The following is a 14,331-nucleotide window of genomic DNA, read 5'->3' on the forward strand; positions in this document are numbered from 1 at the left end:
TCTCTGGGTTATTTGTGGGGCATAGGAATTCATTCATCCCCGCCAAAAAAAATATAGTCCGCCCCCCACAAGGTCTGAGGGACAGTGGACCGGCCTCCTGCTGAAAAAGGTTGCTGACCCTGATATACATAGATGTTGGATAGATGATAGATAGATAGATAATAGATTGAAAATACCTAATTACAAGTGCACAGAGTAAGAAAAAACAAAAAAGAAGAAATAGTACCAGTGTATGGGGGGGGGGGAGCCAGAACAACAAAAAATTGTAGACCTTTTTTTTAAATTGAATTTGTATACCACTCTATAACCAGAGGTCTCAGAGCAGGTCACAGAAAATTCACAATATATAAAATAAAAACAATAACCCAATAACAACCCCCTGACAAGAGTCGCATTTTAAAACGGTACAGAATGTTGATCAGGTCAACCAAAGGCCTGGTTTAAAAGGAACATTTTTGCCTGGCACCTAAAGGTACGTAATGAAGGTGCCAGGCGAACTTCCCTGGGAAGAGCATTCCACAGACGGGGAGCCACTGCAGAGAAGGCCCCGTTCTTGTGTTGCCACCCTCTGGACCTCTCAAGGAGGAGGCACACATTACCCAAAAAATATCATTGTAGTTAACCAGATCTTATCCCAATATAGTAGTTATAAAAATGAATTCCAGCTATCATTGAATTTGTCCATAGCAAGTCTACATCTGTATGCAACTTGTTCACATGTAGTGAGCCTGAAGGGAGGTGCATTTTTATTTTTCCAGTTCATCAATACTTATATTTTTGCTGAAATAAGGGTGCATAGAAAGGGGAAAGGCTGTACTATGGGATGAGAAAAAGCAAGTAGGGAGGGAGTCGGATGCTAGTGGAGTCCTAGGCCACAGGTCCTTTTCTTTTCTTTTCTTTTCTTTTCTTTTCATGTAACATAAATCTGGCTGCTGTTATATAGAGATCTTTATTTGGATAATTTTTATAAAAGATTTCCCCCGCTCCCGATACATTTGTTACAATTATTTAATGTCACAGCAGAGAAAAATTGTGCCTGCCTGTCAAAACTCTTCAAAATCATGTTGCAGCCACTGACTGTTAGGCAGGAAGGAAACAAGTCACACTTGAGCTGGAATGAACATTTGCATCTGAGGTTTTGTATCTATGAAGGGGATGATATGAATCACCCAGCCCCAACCTGCCTGTGACAGCCTCTGGCCTCTGTTTGCTTTGCAGATCAAGCTTGTTTTGCCATAAATTACTCTGAATATTTTATTTTAGGAAAAGGAGCTAAAAGCACAGTCTTGTCTACAACTCAGCTCAGCTGGGTGGGATGGGATTTGATTGGTCCTCAATTCCTGTACAGCAGAAAAGCACACAATTGCAGCTTGTGGGGGTGGGGTGGGAGGTATCTTATCACGGCATTGCAACATTTGTACACACACAGGACTGCCATTGTTGGCATCCGTCTGTCTTGCAAAACAATAGAGTGCGCCTCTGGGGGCAAAGTCAACTGCTGGAGAATCACAGTGCCTGCTGTGCCTGCAGAGACCAGTAACCCCTAACTTCTGCCTCCTGCATTGTCTTTGCTGTGTTAGCAGCACCGAAGTGACCTTCCTGGGGAACAAGCTTGGGAAGTGTGCCTAGAGGTCCTGGACTGCCCAGAGGACAAGACCCCCCCCCCTTTCAGCCTCTCTAGTGTGGTCCAAGGGAAAGCAGAGCAAGACATTTGGCACCAGCTTGGCTGAAGGAGATTTGAGAAGGAGGCATACAAGGTGCCACCCAACTGTCTTAGGGTCTCCACTCTTGTGTAGGGTTCACTCCTTAGTCTTCTCTTCTCCTGAAGATGTCCCACACAGCAATAGCAAGTTGATAAATGGGGCTGTATACACACCTTGCATTTAGAGCACATGGATTCCTCAAAAGAATACTGGGAACTCTAGTTTGTTGAGTGTGCTGGGAATTTTAGCTCTGTGAGGGGGAAACTGCTCTGGGGGTGCTTTGGGATTTTATCTTTGTCGCCAGAGGCCCACGTGGCCACAGTGGCTGAGACTAACTTCTACCAGCTTCAGCTACAGCTGTTTCTCGATCAGGATAGCCTGACCACTGTTGTGCATGCACTGGTAACCACTGGCTGGATCACTATAATGTGCTTTACAGGGGGCTGCCCTTGAGGTTGGTCTGGGAGTTGCAGCTGGTGCAAAATCTGGCAGTTCAATTGCTCATAAGTGCAAGATATTGCCAGCATACATAGGTGACCTCTCCCTGGGGCCCTGGGTGCCCAAGCACCCACAGATTTCCCCATTAAGAGGCTAAGCAGAGGGTGGCAGAGGGTGTTGGGCACACTGCAGGGCATGTACATGCCATGTTAGGCTGCCTCACTGCCTTCCACCCTACCAGACAGTAACACCAGTAACAATTGCTTTGAGAGGATATATAGTATGTGTTTGGTTAAGAAACAGGAAGTGAAAGGAACAATTTGCAAAACAACAGTGAAATATTTAACAAATGGAGGAAGTTGTAAGATGTTGAAAAATGGCATGAGCCCAGAGCAGAGTCTTGAATTTCCTTGCATCGAAGCATCAGAGTTTTTGAAGCTGAGAAATAACGTTCTCAGTCCTCAGCTAGTGAGTCATGGGTAACTTTGATGTGCAGCTGCCATTCCAAAGTTTTGATACAGGTAAAAATGGTCACAATCTAGGCACTGTATGCGACACTGTGAAGTCCCACTGGTTTCAACGGGAAAGAGTTAAGCATGCACTTAGCTCCCCACTGAAACTGGGGATGTGTGAAACTGCTTGCCTGGGGTTGGAATGAACCTGATATGTAAACACATAAAATAAAATGAAACCAATTAATTAAAGTAAAATAGCTGGAACCCTTACAATATTAAAACTGAGCCCTCAGAAAACTCTGAACCTGGCTTTCTGAAATAAGCATTGCAAAATAAGATGTGTTGGCAGTGCTTTTTTCCTAAAAAAATATTTAGGGGTACTCTCATTTCCCTACTCATATTGAAATACTGCCCCTCAATGAGGCCAAACTTAGATTCACAAAATATTTAGGGGTATGCATATCCCTGCGTCCCCCCAGAAAAAAAGCCCTGTGCGTTGGTATGTCTGCAATGGAAAAGAGTCCTGCAATTGATGGGCAGGCATCACAAATGGTACCATGATGAACTAATTCATTAAACTTGTTAACTACTTGCTCTATAAAAGGTATCCCAGTGAGTTACAATGTATTTAAATCATAAGCATAAGTAAAAAATACATTCTTATATAAACACACTCCCACAAAAACACTTGCAGTCCTTTTTGTAGTACCCATCTACAGTGGTACCTCAGGTTAAGAACTTAATTCGTTCCGGAGGTCCGTTCTTAACCTGAAACTGTTCTTAACCTGAAGCACCACTTTAGCTAATAGGGCCTCCTGCTGCTGCCGTGCCGCCGGAGCACGATTTCTGTTCTCAACCTGAAGCAAAGTTCTTAACCTGAAGCACTATTTCTGGGTTAGAGGAGTATGTAACCTGAAGCGTCCGTAACCTGAAGCGTATGTAACCCAAGGTACCACTGTACTGCCTAAGAGCAGCAGAAACAGCAAACAACATCACCACAGTCTATTAAAACTTTATTCTGCATTCATTGTGATTTGCTTGCACAAAGTTGATGTGATGTCATTTATTCTGATTCGTTTACAAGGCAGTTTTATGACAGTGAGTATTCATCCTATGCTCATCCTGATTTTCTTGTGTGGTGTTTAAACATCTTTCCATTATTCATTCATCCCACAGTTCCCAGTGCATTTCTCCAACACTTTCCAAACTGCAAAAAGCACACACATTGTCAACCTGTTGTGCCAAGAGTGAGAGTGTGCTTTTGTTGTTGTTGTTTAGTCGTTTAGTCGTGTCCGACTCTTCGTGACCCCATGGACCAGAGCATGCCAGGCACCTCTGTCCTCCACTGCCTCCCGCAGTTTGGTCAAACTCATGCTGGTAACCTCGAAAACACTGTCCCACCATCTCGTCCTCTGTCATCCCCTTCTCCTTGTGCCCTCCATCTTTCCCAACATCAGGGTCTTTTCCAGGGAGTCTTCTCTTCTCATGAGGTGGCCAAAGTACTGGAGCCTCAGCTTCAGGATCTGTCCTTCCAGTGAGCACTCAGGGCTGATTTCCTTAAGAATGGATGCATTTGATCTTCTTGCAGTCCATGGGACTCTCAAGAGTCTCCTCCAGCACCATAATTCAGAAGCATCAATTCTTCGGCGATCAGCCTTCTTTATGGTCCAGCTCTCACTTCCATACATCACTATTGGGAAAACCATAGCTTTAACTATACGGACCTTTGTCGGCAAGGTGTTGTCTCTACTTCTCAAGATGCTGTCTAGGCCTGTCATTGCCCTTCTCCCAAGAAGCAGGCGTCTTTTAATTTCGTGGCTGCTGTCACCATCTGCAGTGATCATGGAGCCCAAGAAAGTAAAATCTCTCACTGCCTCCATTTCTTCCCCTTCTATTTGCCAGGAGGTGATGGGACCAGTGGCCTTGATCTTCGTTTTTTTGATGTTGAGCTTCAGACCATATTTTGCACTCTCCTCTTTCACCCTCATTAAAAGGTTCTTTAATTCCTCCTCACTTTCTGCCATCAAGGTTGTGTCATCTGCATATCTGAGGTTGTTGATATTTCTTCATGCGATCTTAATTCCGGCTAGGATTTCATCCAGCCCAGCCGTTCGCATGATGAGTTCTGCATATAAGTTAAATAAGCAGGGAGACAAAATACAGCCTTGTCATACTCCTTTCCCAATTTTGAACCAATCAGTTGTTCCATATCCAGTTCTAACTGTGGCTTCTTGTCCCACATAGAGATTTCTCAGGAGACAGATGAGGTGATCAGGCACTCCCATTTCTTTAAGAACTTGCCATAGTTTGCCATGGTCGACACAGTCAAAGGCTTTTGCATAGTCAATGAAGCAGAAGTAGATGGCTTTCTGGAACTCTCTAGCTTTCTCCATTATCCAGCACATGTTTGCAATTTGGTCTCTGGTTCCTCTGCCTCTTCTAAATCCAGCTTGCACTTCTGGGAGTTCTCGGTCCACATACTGCTTAAGCCTGCCTTGTAGAATTTTAAGCATAACCTTGCTAGCGTGTGAAATGAGTGCAATTGTGCGGTAGTTGGAGCATTATTTGGCACTGTCCTTCTTTGGGATTGGGATGTAGACTGATCTTCTCCAATCCTCTGGCCACTGCTGAGTTTTCCAAATTTGCTGGCATATTGAGTGTAGCACCTTAACAGCATCATCTTTTAAAATTTTAAATAGTTCAGCTGGAATACCATCACTTCCACTGGCCTTGTTATTAGCAGTGCTTTCTAAGGCCCATTTGACTTCACTCTCCAGGATGTCTGGCTCAAGGTCAGCAACCACACTACCTGGGGTGTACGAGACATCTATATCTTTCTGGTATAGTTCCTCTGTGTATTCTTGCCACCTCTTCTTGATGTCTTCTGCTTCTGTTAGGTCCTTTCCACTTTTGTCCTTTATTATGGTAATCTTTGTACGAAATGTTCCTTTCATATCTCCAATTTTCTTGACCAGATCTCTGGTTCTTCCCATTCTATTGCTTTCCTCTATTTCTTTGCATTGCTCGCTTAAGAAGGCCTTCTTGTCTCTCCTTGCTATTCTTTGGAAATCTGCATTCAATTTCCTGTATCTTTCACTATCTCCCTCGCATTTTGCTTGCCTTCTTTCCCCCACTATTTGTAAGGACTCGTTGGACAGCCACTTTGCTTTCTTGCATTTCCTTTTCATTGGGATGGTTTTCATTGCTGCCTCCTGTATAATGTTGCGAGCCTCCATCCATAGTTCTTCAGGCACTCTGTCCACCAAATCTAAATCCTTAAACCTGTTCCTCACTTCCACTGTATATTCATAAGGGATTTGATTTAGATTGTATCTTACCGGCCCAGTGGTTTTTCCTACTTTCTTCAGTTTAAGCTTGAATTTTGCTATAAGAAGCTGATGATCTGAGCCACAGTCAGCTCCAGGTCTTGTTTTTGCTGACTGTATAGAGCTTCTCCATCTTTGGCTGCAGAGAATATAATCAATCTGATTTTGATGCTACCCATCTGGTGATGTCGATGTGTAGAGTTGTCTCTTGTGTTGTTGGAAAAGCGTGTTTGTGATGACCAGCTTGTTCTCTTGACAGAACTCTATTAGCCTTTGCCCTGCTTCGGTTTGATCTCCAAGGCCAAACTTGCCAGTTGTTCCTTTTATCTCTTGACGCCCTACTTTAGCATTCCAATCCCCTATAATGAGAAGAACATCCTTCTTTGGTATCACTTCTATAAGGTGTTGTAAGTCTTCATACAATTGGTCAATTTCAGTTTCTTCAGCACCAGTAGTTGGTGCATAAACTTGGATTACTGTTATGTTAAAAGGTCTGCCTTGGATTCGTATCGAGATCATTCTATCATTTTTGAGATTGCATCCCAGTACAGCTTTTGCCACTCTTTTGTTGACTATGAGGGCCACTCCATTTCTTTTACGGGTTTCTTGCCCACAGTAGTAGATATGATGGTCATCCAAACTGAATTCGCCCATTCCTGTCCATTTTAGTTCACTGATGCCCAGGATGTAAATATTTATTCTTGCCATCTCATTTTTGACCACATCCAACTTACCAAGGTTCATGGTTCTTACATTCCAGGTTCCTATGCAATATTTTTCTTTACAGCATTGGACTTTCCTTTCGCTTCCAGGCATATCCACAACTGAGCGTCCTTTTGGCTTTAGCCCAGCCGCTTCATCAGCTCTGGATCTACTTGTACTTGTCCTCCGCTCTTCCCCAGTAGCATGTTGGATGCCTTCGGACCTGAGGGGCTCATCTTCCAGCATCATAACTTTTATATGCCTGTTGTCTTTGTCCATGGAGTTTTCTTGGCAGGGATACTGAAGTGGCTTGCCGGTTCCTCCTCCAGGTGGATCACGTTTGGTCAAAACTCTCCACTATGACCTGTTCATCTTGGGTGCCCTGCTTGGCATAGTTCATAGCTTCTCTGAGTTCTTCAAGCCACTTCGCCACAGCAAGGCAGTGATCCATGAAGGGGAGTGTGCTTTAATCTATTATATATTTTGGAAAATGGATTGTCTGTCTGTCTGCCTGTCCCTCTGTTCCTTATGGGTTTGGACGCCTCTTGAGATATTGTCACCAAACTTGCCATGAGGGTCCCTGAGGTGGTGGTATTGTTTGCCATTTGGGTGCCAGGCACCATTTTGAATCAAGATGGTGTACCATAACATCACTTTGGTGTGACTTTGCCCATTTTGTGGCATAGGTTTGGCTGCCTCCCAAGGTATAATCACAAAACTTGTTATGAAGGTTCCCAAAGTGGGGGTGGTAGACTCCATTGACATTAGGGTGCCAGGTGCCATTTGGTTCAAAATGGTGAACCAAAATGAGACCTTGGCATGACTTCATGCTTTCAGCATGATGGGCCCAAACTCACAAATTGCACTGGCCATTTGAAAATGGCAATATTTTTTGGTTTCTACAGATTCCCCAGGCAACACGAGGCACTCCCCACTCATCTAATCTAATTGCATAAACCTAAAGCTTTAACCCACAAACTACTGATAGTTCTGCAAGACAGGGGAGACCAACAAACAATGCTGTTTCACTCTGTGGTGTGGCAGGCAGGGCACCTGTGGGGGAACTGCCTGAGGTGGCTGCTTCACCTTGCCTCATAGGTGTCCCAGCTCTGCTGGTCCAATGTCATAACAAAGCATTTTTTGCTTCCTGTTTAGTTTCTGAGCCCTATGTGTATGGGCAGGTCTGTGCCATATGAAACCTGCCTGCTGTAACAGAATTGCCTCAGTTCAAGATGTCCTGCTTCTACCTTGCTTTAGTACCAACCTTTTGTTTTGTTTGGTGTTATGTTAGAATATTGAAATGGCAGTGTGGGAGAGGTTATGGAATGTAGTTTCCAGGGTACAAGTGGTCGCCCTGACTGATCCGAGCACCTTGTCCACATCCTTGAGCCTTACTAAAGGAAACTCATCCAACATAACTAGTCCTGTGCTCTGGACGCCCTTGAGATTCATCTGCTGTAACAGCAGGGTCAAGTTCCAGGGGGATGCAAATGACTTTGTCCTCAAAATGCTTTGCAAACAAGTCACAGCGAGCTGCTGTTGGTTCTGCTCTTTGAGGCCAGGCTGTAAAAGGCCCTGTAAAGGTAAAGGTACCCCTGCCCGTACGGGCCAGTCTTGACAGACTCTAGGGTTGTGCGCCCATCTCACTCAAAGAGGCCAAGGGCCAGCGCTGTCCGGAGACACTTCCGGGTCACGTGGCCAGCGTGACAAGCTGCATCTGGCGAGCCAGAGCCGCACACGGAAACGCCGTTTACCTTTCCGCTAGTAAGTGGTCCCTATTTATCTACTTGCACCCGGGGGTGCTTTCGAACTGCTAGGTTGGCAGGCGCTGGGACCGAACAGCGGGAGCGCACCCCGCCGCGGGGATTCGAACCGCCGACCTTTCGATCGGCAAGCCCTAGGCACTGAGGCTTTAACCCACAGCGCCACCCGCGTCCCTCTGTACTACCCCAGAAAAGCCCATAGTGCTGACATCCCATGTGCAGTGGGATTAAATAAAAAATCCAGTTTAGCAGTCATGTGCATCTCATGCACACATATCCCATGCTTGTTTCACAAGTCACACAGACCCCTATAAACAGCTGCAAACGGCAAATATGCACACTCACATGATCTCCATATGCATGAGAACATACAGGGAAAACTTCCTTGTGACAGAAATACTTAAAGTGTGTTTAATTTTAAAATCATGCCTCATTTTAACATGCAATTGCATTTAGCATATATTGTTTGCAGCGCCTGATGATTCCCAAGGGGTCAGTCCGTGAAACTAACTCATCCGGGCTCGGCTCCCTCAGCTTCGGAGTCACGGCTAAGAGTTGAGCAACCACTAATTCTACCTGGGCGGGCAAGCCTCCCTCCAATCCCCGCCTCTGGAGAGTAACAGACATTCCTTGCCACCGAATCGCCTCCCGGATCGGCCTTGATGTGCGGGCGCTCGGCCCAATCCTTCCTCGGCTGAGGGGCGGACCCCGGCGCTTGAAGAGCGGGTGGGGGAGCGGGAGGGCCGAGCGATGCTCCTGGGCTGGGGAGGTGTCTAGGGAGCTGGGAAGCGCCCGCGGTGCCAGTCGGAGAGCAGAGCGCGAGCGAGAGAGGCAGTCGGAGAGCGTAACGCACAACTGTGAGTGTCCCCGCGAGCGAGCGAGGCCGGGGGTGGGGTCGCGCTCGGGGGCTCCTTTGGCGCTGCAACTTTCCCGCCGGCCGCTTCTGGCAGAACTTGGGGAGCCTTTCCGCCCCACCTCCCGCAAGCGAAGCGCACGTGCCTTTAGTAGTGGCGCCTGCCTCAGCTTGTGGGGGCTTCGCCCGCCCTGCTTCCTTCGGGCCACTGGCCAGGAGGCCGGGCTGGGCAGCAAGAGCGAGGCCAGCCGGGAGGATGGCCTGCTGTAGGCGGGGGTGGGGTGCTCTCCGGACTCTTCCAGGGGGCTGCTGCAGGGCAGGGGGCTTGGGGCGCCAAGCGCGCTTGCTCCAAAGAGAAATTCTCCAAGGTAATGCCGCCAAATAACTCTTGATCCTTGGGTTGGTTGGGGCGGCGGCGGTCATGCTTTCCCCAGAAGGGAAAAATGCTCCTCAGAGAGAGAGAGAGAGAGAGAGAGAGAGAGACGGACTGACTAGGACCGCTGCAATATGCAACGGGGCCTCTAAGCTCGATGGCTTTGAAAGGGCGCGTGGGTGTAAGAGAAATTAGTGCCGGAAGCGGGTGGTTGGTCAGTCGCCGGCAATTATTTGCGGTGGCTGCGCGGGGCTTCCATGTTCAGGGGCAGTCTACCTCTGGATACTTTGACCAGATGGGCCCGTAGACCAAGTCAGCGCTTCCTGTGTCTTAACGCGTTTCCTCTGCAAGACTGCCGTTTGCAAGGGCTCTGGGAACACGCCGGGAGTGTCTGTACGTCCCTTTCCAAAAGGGCCTTTCAGACTACCAAACTTGTCACACGTGCTTGAGAAAAGGGGGGGGGGTGTTTCCTAGTTCCCATCTATGCAATGGAAAACTAGTGTGGATGCTCATTGCTCCTGACCACTTCCATGTGGGTTGCATGTTCAGTACTAAGTGCATGTGAAGCAGCATGAAGTGTGTTGGGAGAGGAGCCCACTCGCCCCCGCCCCTCATTTCCCCCCAGGTTATCTGCTGTTCTTTATGGGCACTCCCACAGCACACATTTCCACTAGCCGTGACAGGCTACCAGACAGAGTTCTTAGCATTGCAGGTTCTTTGGGGGAGGTGGAAGAATGTGCTTTAAAGAACTGGTGCAGATGTGAGCGCGCCTGCTCTTGCCCTCCCCCTTTCTTCTGCAGCTGGCTCCTTGGCCCCACCCTTTGCAAGACCTGCATGGGTGGCTACTCATCTCACTCTTACAGCAGCCCAGTGGAGGCTACACTAGACAGAGAGGGAGTGGGAGAGAGAGCCTCTTGTAGCATCACATAGCTTAGCACACTGGACTCTTGCTTCTGATTCGCTTGCTGCTGATTCTCAGGTGAGTGGAAAGTTACAAGCTGCCCTGCTTCCAGCCATAGGCAGGTGGTGCCTCTGCCTTTCCAACCTGCTTGGTTCTACCACTGAGAAGTGTAGTGCACCGGGCAAATGCTGGCTGCAAGGTTAATTTTGGGGCCCTCTGTTCAATGGACATAAAAGCAGCTGGTAACAGTTTGCACGTGGGCACGCTAAACTGCCTGGCTGCATGTGGCCTTCCGCCTGCTGCCATTCAAGGGGGTGGGTGTGAGCTGCAGACCTTTTTGAGTGAATTGCAGACCTTTCGCATGTCCCAGTGACTAACTGGACTGAGCTGTGTGACTCATTGACTTTTCCTATGTTCACCAATCTTTGTGTGTGAGAGACACATTCCAAAACTCGCCTTTCTTCTGCTTCTTCCCCCATCTCAACTTGCAAGTGGCTCCATATTCCCTGGGGGAAGTGCTGAATGGGGAAGAGTATTGCAATGCACTTCGCAGCTGCTCCATTTCCAGGCTGTGCAGAGAGAGGCAGAGTGTCTGTCAGGAGCCTCCTCACCTTCCTCTTCCCTTCTTCAGCTTCAGCCAGAGCACCCTTTGAGTTTCAAATGCCTGGTTTGATTCTTGGGATCTCCCCTTCGTGTGCCACACTTGATCAAAGGCCCCCCCTCGCGAATAGGCAGGTATGTCCCCCAGAGAAATGGATGTACTTTCTCTTGACTTGACTTACCTATCATTTCTGACGGGAAAGCCCTGCCCTCGTGTGTGCCTTGGCATCAAAACACGTGCTGCTGTAATCCTCAAGTGGACATCAGGTATTTTCAACACGCCTTGTTCCATGCTTTGGCCATGTACACACCATAGACTTAAAGCATATTTGATGCAAACTTCCCCTCCCCCCGATCCTGGGAACCGCAATTTAACCATTGTGGAACTGCATTTTGCAGCAGCCTTTAAAAGAAAAACCAGGGACACGGGTGGCGCTGTGGGTTAAATCACAGAGCCTAGTGCTTGCCAAAACACAGGTGGTGCTGTGGGTGAAACCACAGAGCCTAGGACTTGCCGATCGGAAGGTCGGCGGTTCGAATCCCCGCGATGGGGTGAGCTCTTGTTGCTCGTTCCCTTCTCCTGCCAACCTAGCAGTTCGAAAGCACGTCAAAGTGCAAGTAGATAAATAGGTAGCACTCCAGCGGGAAGGTAAATGGCGTTTCCGTGCGCTGCTCTGGTTCGCCAGAAGCAGCTTAGTCATGCTGGCCACATGACCTGGAAGCTGTACGCCGGCTCCCTCAGCCAATAAAGCGAGATGAGCTCCGCAACCCCAGAGTCGGTCACGACTAGACCTAATGGTCAGGGGTCCCTTTACCTTAAAAGAAAAACCACCTACAGTTCACAGGATTCTGTTGGGGAAATAATGTGCCTCAAATGTGGTGTGAAAACAGGTGTAGCCTTACTATGCTGAAGTTTCCAATTTGTTGGTGTCACCCCAAGTTCGTTGCTGTTGTTATCTGAGGTTAGCACACATTTATGACTGTTGTGAACTGGGTTGTGGGGGGGGGGGATGTTGTGGATTTCAAAGGGGGCAGGCCATGGAGGCACACAGAAACTTGCTTTGGGGCTCAGGGACATATAAGACTTCACTTTAGAAACAAACAAGTTGTATTGTGTTTTGAATTTCTGTGGTATTAAGGAACTAATTTCAGCATCACGCCTGAGTTCTTTGTGATAATAGTCTCATCCACAGCATACCTTTAAAAAACCTCATATTTCACTTTAGGTAAAAGGTAAAGGACCACTGGACGGTTAAGTCCAGTCAAAGGCGACTATGGGGTTGTGGCACTCATATCGCTTCAGGCTGAAGAAGCTGGTGTTTGTCCGCAGACAGCTTTGTGGGTCATGTGGCCAGCAGGACTAAACTGCTTCTGGTGCAACAGGACACCATGACAAGTGCTAGAGCACACAGAAACACCATTTATTCCACTAACTGTCATGGCTGCTCCCGAAAGAATCCTGAGAACTGTAGTACGTTGAGGGGTGCCAAGAGTTGTTAGGAGACCCCTTATGCAGCTACCTATGCTTAGCACCATTAACACGCTACAGTTCCCGATAGACTTAGTCTTGTAACTGTTAAAGTGGTGTAACAATGCCTTAAATGTGTTGATCACAACAGATGTGACCAATGCTGTTTGAGACATTTCATCTGGATTCCCAAGTTTGGTTTGCTGGTCATCTTCTTTTTAAAAGGCTGTTTGTATTATTGGGAGCAAGTCACTGACAAAAGAACTTGGCAGCGTTTGCAAAAACTCTTGACACAGTGGCACACGCCTTCCTTGCATCCGGTTTGGATTACTGTAATGGACTCTGCATGGGGCTGCCTTTGGAAAAGAGCTTAGAAACTCCAGCCGGCTCAAACAGCTGCTGCCACATTGGTGACTGGGAGCTTATACGACTCCCTTGTTACAGCAGATCCACCAGCTCCCAGCCTGTTTCCAAGTGCAATTCTAACTGCTGGTTAATACCTTTAAAGCCATTAGGTGCAGGCTGTCTGAAGGACCATTTTCTCCCATACAAACCTGCCCAGGCTCTGGGATCTTCAGGGAAGAACCATCTCTCAGTCCCACCACCCTCAGAGACCCACTTGGTAAGGACGTGAGAGAGGGCCTTCTTGGTGGCTGCTCCCAGACTTCGCAACTCCCTTTCTAGAGAAGCTAGACTGGCTCCCTCCTTGTTGTCCTTCTGCTGACAGGTAAAGCCTGTTTCATTCTGTCAGGCTCTTGGGAACTGACTGCATTTTTTTTAAAAAAGGAAAGGGCTTTTAACCGTGCCGTGCTGTTTTTATCATCAGGATTTTAATAGATTAGTTTTGTTTTTAACTAGTAAGTTTTAATTAATTAATTAATTGGTGTAAACCTTCTTGCCTTCCAGTCAGGGCAAAAGGTGGCATGCAGATAACACAAACAGCTCTGGTACTTGTGGTGCAATATGACTTAGTGGTTGCTGTACCATAAACCTGAAATACCCTCTGTCTGCCTTCTTGCCCCCCTCCTTCCTTGCCTCCCCTGCAACTCCAAAAGTGCTGCCTCTGCCCCTGCAAGAGTGTGGACATGAAACTGCTGCCACCTCTCTTTTAACATCATGCCTCTCCTCTTCTGCTAGGGATGCATCAAACCTTTTGTGTTAATACTTGCGACTGTAGCAGTTTTTTGTAAAGTCAAATCTTAAATCTATTGCCTTTTTGTGTGTGTGTGTATATAGCAAATCCATTAGAACATAAATGTCTTGCTGGATCCATCCAAACTAGTCCAGCGTCCTGTTCTCATAGTGGCCAGCCAGATCCCTATAGAAAGCAAACATGGAGGACCTCAGCGCATCAGCAGTTCAAACAACAGCGGAGGGAGAATAAAGCCACTAAGCAAGTAGCCATTAATAGCCTTCTCCTCCATGAATTTATTTAAATCCCCCTTTAAAGCCACCCAAGGGACGCGGGTGGCGCTGTGGGTTAAAGCCTCAGCACCTAGGACTTGCCGATCGAAAGGTCGGCGGTTCGAATCCCCGCGGCGGGGTGCGCTCCCGTCGTTCGGTCCCAGCGCCTGCCAACCTAGCAGTTCGAAAGCACTCTCGGGTGCAAGTAGATAAATAGGGACCGCTTACTAGCGGGAAGTTAAACGGCGTTCCGTGTGCTGTGCTGGCTCGCCAGATGCAGCTTGTCACGCTGGCCATGTGACCCAGAAGTGTCTTCGGACAGCGCTGGCTCCCGGCCTTTAGAGT

At 47.6% G+C, this 14,331-nt stretch overlaps 1 protein-coding gene across 3 annotated transcripts in view; it reads left to right on the forward strand.

The window, feature by feature from the left end:
• The first annotated feature begins 9,076 nt into the window (after positions 1-9,076).
• PLS3 (plastin 3) overlaps positions 9,077-14,331 on the forward strand; it is a 64,799-nt gene continuing 59,544 nt past the window's right edge. The window contains exons 1-2 of one of the 3 annotated variants that reach the window (XM_083422620.1): positions 9,195-9,244; positions 10,414-10,592. The gene's annotated coding sequence lies outside the window, so the exon portion shown is untranslated. Of the gene's footprint in view, positions 9,245-10,413; positions 10,593-14,331 lie in introns of all 3 variants that reach the window. The other 2 variants (XM_083422621.1, XM_083422622.1) reach the window with 2 other exon arrangements.

This window comes from Podarcis tiliguerta, assembly GCF_965153285.1.
Source record: "Podarcis tiliguerta genome assembly, chromosome: Z".
In the NCBI taxonomy this organism is placed as follows: domain Eukaryota; kingdom Metazoa; phylum Chordata; class Lepidosauria; order Squamata; family Lacertidae; genus Podarcis; species Podarcis tiliguerta.